At 38.5% G+C, this 7,064-nt stretch overlaps 1 pseudogene; it reads right to left on the minus strand.

Annotated features, from left to right (window-relative positions):
• Positions 1-3,895: 3,895 nt before the first annotated feature.
• On the minus strand, positions 3,896-5,710 carry Spata1-ps1 (spermatogenesis associated 1, pseudogene 1; annotated as a pseudogene).
• Positions 5,711-7,064: the final 1,354 nt, after the last annotated feature.

The raw sequence follows: 7,064 nt of genomic DNA on the forward strand, positions 1-7,064 counted from the left end.
CATGGTATTGGTACAGAGACAGACAGATAGACCAATGGAATAGAATTGAAGACCCAGAAATGAACCCACACACCTATGGTCACTTGATTTTTGACAAAGGAGCCAAAACCATCCAATGGAAAAAAGATAGCATTTTCAGCAAATGGTGCTGGTTCAACTGGAGGGCAACATGTAGAAGAATGCAGATCGATCCATGCTTATCACCCTGTACAAAGCTTAAGTCCAAGTGGATCAAGGACCTCCACATCAAACCAGACACACTCAAACTAATAGAAGAAAAACTAGGGAAGCATCTGGAACACATGGGCACTGGAAAAAATTTCCTGAACAAAACACCAATGGCTTATGCTCTAAGATCAAGAATCGACAAATGGGATCTCATAAAACTGCAAAGCTTCTGTAAGGCAAAGGACACGGTGGTTAGGACAAAACGGCAACCAACAGATTGGGAAAAGATCTTTACCAATCCTACAACAGATAGAGGCCTTATATCCAAAATATACAAAGAACTCAAGAAGTTAGACCGCAGGGAAACAAATAACCCTATTAAAAAATGGGGTTCAGAGCTAAACAAAGAATTCACAGCTGAGGAATGCCGAATGGCTGAGAAACACCTAAAGAAATGTTCAACATCTTTAGTCATAAGGGAAATGCAAATCAAAACAACCCTGAGATTTCACCTCACACCAGTGAGAATGGCTAAGATCAAAAACTCAGGTGACAGCAGATGCTGGCGAGGATGTGGAGAAAGAGGAACACTCCTCCATTGTTGGTGGGATTGCAGACTGGTAAAACCATTCTGGAAATCAGTCTGGAGGTTCCTCAGAAAATTGGACATTGAACTGCCTGAGGATCCAGCTATACCTCTCTTGGGCATATACCCAAAAGATGCCTCAACATATAAAAGAGACACGTGCTCCACTATGTTCATCGCAGCCTTATTTATAATAGCCAGAAAATGGAAAGAACCGAGATGCCCTTCAACAGAGGAATGGATACAGAAAATGTGGTACATCTACACAATGGAATATTACTCAGCTATCAAAAACAACGAGTCTATGAAATTCGTAGGCAAATGGTTGGAACTGGAAAATATCATCCTGAGTGAGCCAACCCAATCACAGAAAGACATACATGGTATGCACTCATTGATAAGTGGCTATTAGCCCAAATGCTTGAATTACCCTAGATCTCTCTCTCTCTTAAACTCTCTGCCTCCCCTTCTGCAGGGTTCCTTGAACCCTGAGGGGAAGGATTTGATCATCCCACTTATGGATGAATGGTCCAAGGTTTCTCACTCTACATATTTTCTAGCTGTGGGTCTTGTATTTTTTCCCATCTGATGCAGAAAGAGGCTTCTCTGATGATGGCTGAGTAAGGTACTGAACTATAAGTATAGCAGAATATCATTGTACTGCAATGTTTTTAGTAGAACAGTAGTATTTTACCTTGGTCACCGGTACCTAGTCTCAGGTTCTTGATCACTCAAGCTTGGGCATGGGTTCCATATTGCACACTTGGCTTTAAGTAAAACCAGACATGGGTTTGTTACACTCACAAGCTTTGTGATTCCATTTTTGTGCTAGAGAATCTTGCAAGCAGGACACCTTTGTGGATCAAAGAGTTTGTAGCTGGCTTTGTGTTTACATGTCTCCTTTGTAGCTTGCCAAGTAGCTTCCTCTGCCAAAGATTCTGGGACGTAGGGGTGAAGGCTCTATGTAGGTAGCAGCTTGACTTCTCCGTGCTCAGTTAGTTGTGTAGGTGTCGTCTTCAGCAATAGGGCTTCACTATCGGTTTGTGGAAAACAACCTACAGACTTGACAACACTCTGGGTTATTCAGGGCTCCCACGGAATCCCTTTGGCCAACAACTAAATTAGAAGTATCCTATTCTCCTAACTGGAAGCTTCATTTGGTGACAAAAGATTTCCAGTTGTGGCTCTGTGTTATTTTCTTATTTCATTTATATCACCTTCATATGTGTATATATTTTCAGAAACTTCTTCTCTATTAGGAGTCCACAGTATCCCTCAAATGGTCTTTAATTTTAACTGTCTCCCTCCATATTTCCTCCTTCATCTCCTTCTTCCTTCCACTTTCCTACTTTATCCCCCTGTTTCAGTCCCCTCCCCATCCATCCATAACTATTTATCCTATTTCTCATTCTTAGAGAGATCTATCTGCCCCATTCCCAGTCCTTTAATCTATACCTAACCTCTGTGGTTCTACAAATTTTAACTTATCATTGACTTCTCAGCTAATATCCACATATAAGCATTTGCTTTTGAGTGTCTGGGATACTTCACTTAGGATTATTTTTTCCTAGTTTCATCCATTTGCCTGCAAATTTTATGATTTCCCCCCTTTTAACAGCTAAGTAATATTCCACTGTGTAAATGTACCATATTTTTTTTATATCCATTCCTCTATTAAGGGACATCTAGGTTGCTTCAAATTAATGGTCATTATGAAGAGAACAGCTATAAACATGGGTAAGTGTCTCTGTGGTAGGGTGAAGCAACCTTTGGGTACACGCACAAGAGTGGTTTAGCTAGATCTTGAAGCAGATCAATTCCCACCTTCCTTAGGAACTGCCACATTGGTTTCTGTAGTGTCTACACAGTTTTGTGGTTCCACCAGCATTGGATGAGTATTTTTCCTTATTCCACACATCCTCACCAGCTTGAGCTGTCATTTGTTTTATTGAATTTGGCCATTCTGACTGGTGTTAGATAAATCTCAGAAGCACATGAGAGACACTGGCCATGCCAGGTTAGTATAGCTAGAAGGGAGATGATGATGAGAATGGTGACAAGTGACAAGTAAAGGAAGGGGCCAGATGAGAGGAGCTTCCCAGCATGGTAAGGAGTAGCACTGTCCTCTAAAGCAATGGGAAATTTAAAAGGATTTAAAGTAGAGGAGTTTCATCATCAGTCATTTTCCTGATGACTACAAGTGTTGAGCATTACTTAAAATGTTTCTCAGTCATTTGAGGTTCTGCTTTTGAAAACTCTGTTTAAGTTTGTACTGCATTTTAAATTGGGTCATTTTCTTGATATCTGGGTTTATTTTTAATTTGGTATATATTTTGGATATTAGCCTTCTATTGGATGTTTAGTTGATGAAAAATCTTTTTCCTGTTCTGTAGACTGACACTTTGTCTGAATAATGTTCCCTTTGCTATGATGAAGCTTTGCAGTTTCATGGGGTCCTAGTAACGATTTAAACTCTTATTGCCTGCCTGTGCTAATGTTGTTCTGTTCTGGAAGTCTTATTGAAATGAGTTCAAGGTTATTACCCATTTCTTTTTTTTTAAACAAATCATTACATTTTATTATTTCCTGAAAGAACATTGATAGAATGTTTGTATCCTTTGAACTCCAGTACATAATTCCTATCTTTTAACATGTAATCCCCTTCCAAATTAGAATAAGTGATTTATCATCTATCTGTTATAATAATATATTTTCTATTTACATAGTTATTTATGACAGTAAAACTATTTATTTCTATGGTATATGTTAAGTAACTTTATATTTCTAAAATTCATTTTACATTTCTAAAATCAATACAAATTAAATTATTAAACACAAATTTGTTGTCCATGTAGTTGCAATTGTTTTTAATCAAAATGTGATTAACAAAATTATATATCCTGGCAAATACATTGGTATTTACTGAAACATATGTTTTGCTAATCATTAATTTTGCCATTATACTGGCCTGTAATTTAAGTTTATTAAAAATAAGTAATTATAAAATACAGTAGCACAAAATAGGTAACAAACTCAAAATCTTTAAAATAAACAGCTACTATATAGATTCATGCTATAATTTACAATGCCCACACAAAAAGTAAAAATGAAATCTATTTTAAATTTTGTTCAAATAAATATTTAAAATTTCAAGAGATAAATGAACATACATATTGGAGATCGGAAAGGTGTACCCATTTTCTTCTGTGTCCGTTCAGCTTTTAATATCTGTAAATCTGAAACTGCTTGTTTCATCATCTGTAGAAAGAGGTACCTTTAAAAAGTGAACTCCATCTTATCCTCCTGAAGCACATCATGGAGCTGTCCTCATTTGCCTTGTATGCCTTCACTCTTACTAGATTACCACAGTGTGTTCATATACTATGCATCCTGTAACAGGCTCAGCTGCTAACTACATGTGCACAAGATAGTTCCGTTTATGAGTATATAAAGGTCAGTTGGAAAACACAGAATAAAAATAATCTTATTTTTTACGTTAGGTTTAAAATCTCAGTGTATAACAAGTAAAACAGACACTAACAGGACCCTGAACACAAGACTCTCAGGAAAGGACAGGTAATGAAGAAACAAATAGAATATACTTTGCGCCCAAGAAACTTCTAAGGTTCTTAAACCTTTGGTTTTCTTCATTTTGCAAATAGGAAACTTGAAGCCAACCAGCAGCTAAGTCGTTACTCAGATGTAAAGCACAGGCTGGAGCAGCTACGTTTTGTTCCGCACACTTTGTGAAGAGTAAAGAAGTCAGGCTTCCCTGGGTTCCTGGCGTCACGTGCTCTTAACTTCTAATATGAGTTTCATTTTATCAGTATCCAATTTTCTCTTAAATTGGTCAACTGCATGCTGTACTTCAGTAATCTGGATGATAACATAATTCTTAGAGTCTGAGATGTTTGCCAGATTCCTTGGTCGCATCTTGAGCTCCCTGGCTTCAAGCTGCATGAGCAGTTTTTTATAGTAAAGTTCCAAATCTTCTCGAAGTTTTGTTAAAACTTCCTCCAATGATGCTGTGACTTTCTTAGTGTCAAAATATTTTTTCTTCCAGCTATCACAGGCATGATATCGTTTTGATTTATTTTGCTCAAATAGCTTTTCAACTTTTTTTATTAGTTCTTCTATAATATTTTCCAGATATTTTCGTTCTTCCTTTACTTGTTTCGTTTGTTCAATAATCTTCTCTCTCTCAATTTTCAATAAAGAGGTATCCACTAATCTTGAAGAAACATGCTGAGAAGGAAATGAAGGAAAATCAATCAGATCTGGCAGGGCAATGTGCTCCTTGTCCAGTTTGGGTTGCCTTCGGTTGACAGTTGTGTTATCATCCTCCTCACCCTCATCCTCACCATTATTTTTCCAAAGAAACGGACTTTTTAGGTTCTCAAAGTAATCATTTGACTCTTCCAATGATCCTGGCAACCTGGAATTCCCAAAGTGCTTTCCTCAACCTTCTGATTTGATTCCTGATTTGTGAAGTCTCTCCACGTATTTTCCAACCACTTGGATCTCCAGGTCCATCCTTTGACAAAGACACACTATCTGGTCTGTGGACTGTTCTGTCAATCTCCATAGTATCATTAAGGCTCTGCTGTTCATCTAAATTAACTGTCGTCGCTGAATAAACATCCCAAGTGATCTATCACAGGAAGCAAATACAATTCTGGTTGAAGAGCATATGGAGCAAATGACTTGCGTTTCAGTTCTGAATCTTGCTTTCCCTTTACCACAGCTAAACTTATTTCCAATGCATTTCAGAAATAAAAAGTTTTCTGCAACAGCATCTACACCAAGAAACTCACCAAGACGCTCCCTCAGAGCTCGTGAAGTAAATTGAGGAGACACTCTTATAAATCCAGCAGAAATAAAGTTGTTAATAACTTTTATTGAAATAGTATTTAATTTATAGTTCCACGATCCTTCAGGGACATAAAAAAACATGAAGTTCCATCAACTTCCAGCATAAGTCCTCCACTGGAGACTCATGGTTATGCATTCAAAGGGAAAACCGTCCTTACTGCACATTCTTCTTCAGATCTCTGATGAAGACGGTCGACCTGGATTAAGCGATTGACCAATGTCTCAATGGGATAGTTATCAGGTGGAGTTTTGGATGTTTAATATATCTTTCTTCATTTAAGCAACACTTAAAAAGTATTTAAATAGATTTTTGTTTGTTTGTTTAAGATAGCATTCCGGCCATTTCTGGCCCTAACCAGACCCTCCTGACACGGAAGGCGCCAGCCGGGCATCGGACTGCACCGCTGCGGTCGCTACCATGTCCACCGGCTGCTCCGCCCCTTCTCCAACACTCGCACTGCAGAGGAGCCAGAGACCTCTCAGGGTGCGTCGCCTTCTTTTCTTTTCTTTTTTGGCCATCTTTATTAACTTGAGTATTTCTTATTTACATTTCAATTGTTATTCCCCTTCCCGGTTTCCAGGCCAACATCCCCCTAACCCCTCCCCCTCCCCTTCTATATGGGTGTCCCCCTCCCCATCCTCCCCCCATTGCCGCCCTCCCCCCAACAATCACCTTCACTGGGGGGTTCAGTCTTGGCAGGACCAAGGGCTTCCCCTTCCACTGGTGCTCTTACTAGGCTATTCATTGCTACCCATGAGGTTGGAGCCCAGAATCAGTCCATGTATAGTCTTTGGGTAGTGGCTTAGTCCCTGGAAGCTCTGGTTGTTCATATGGGGTCTCGAGCCCCTTCAAGCTCTTTCAGTCCTTTTTTATTAGAGTCAGTGTATTGGGTCTTTTGTTGAAATCTTTGCTCCATTTGGAATTGAGTGTTATATGAGGTGATAAGTATGGATCCATTTGAATCCTTCTACATATATCCATCTTGTTTGACCACCGCCATTTGATGAAGATGCCATTTTTTTTCCAGGGAATATTTCTGGCTTCTTTGTCAAAAATCAGATAGCCATGTTTGTGTGAATTTATGTTTGGGTTTTCAAATAGATTCCATTGACCAGTGTGTCTTGTCTTTGACAATTCCGTGCTACTCTTATTGCTGCAGCTCTGTAATTCAACTTGAAATTGGGGGTGATAATACAGTTCTTTTATTATTATGCAGTTCTTTTATTATTCAGGATTGTTTTAGCTATCTTGAGCTTTTTATGTTTCCACATTAAACTAAGATTGTTCTTTCAAGATGTGTGGAGAATGGTGTTGGAAATTTGATGAGGATTGCACTGCATTTATTGATTGCTTTTGGTAAGATGACCATTTTTAATAAATTAGTAGTGCTTTAAGTCTCCATAATTTGCCAAAGAATGATACCCCAGACTCAAATCG

This window comes from Rattus norvegicus, chromosome 7, assembly GCF_021556685.1.
Source record: "Rattus norvegicus strain SHRSP/BbbUtx chromosome 7, alternate assembly SHRSP_T2T, whole genome shotgun sequence".
NCBI lineage: Eukaryota > Metazoa > Chordata > Mammalia > Rodentia > Muridae > Rattus > Rattus norvegicus.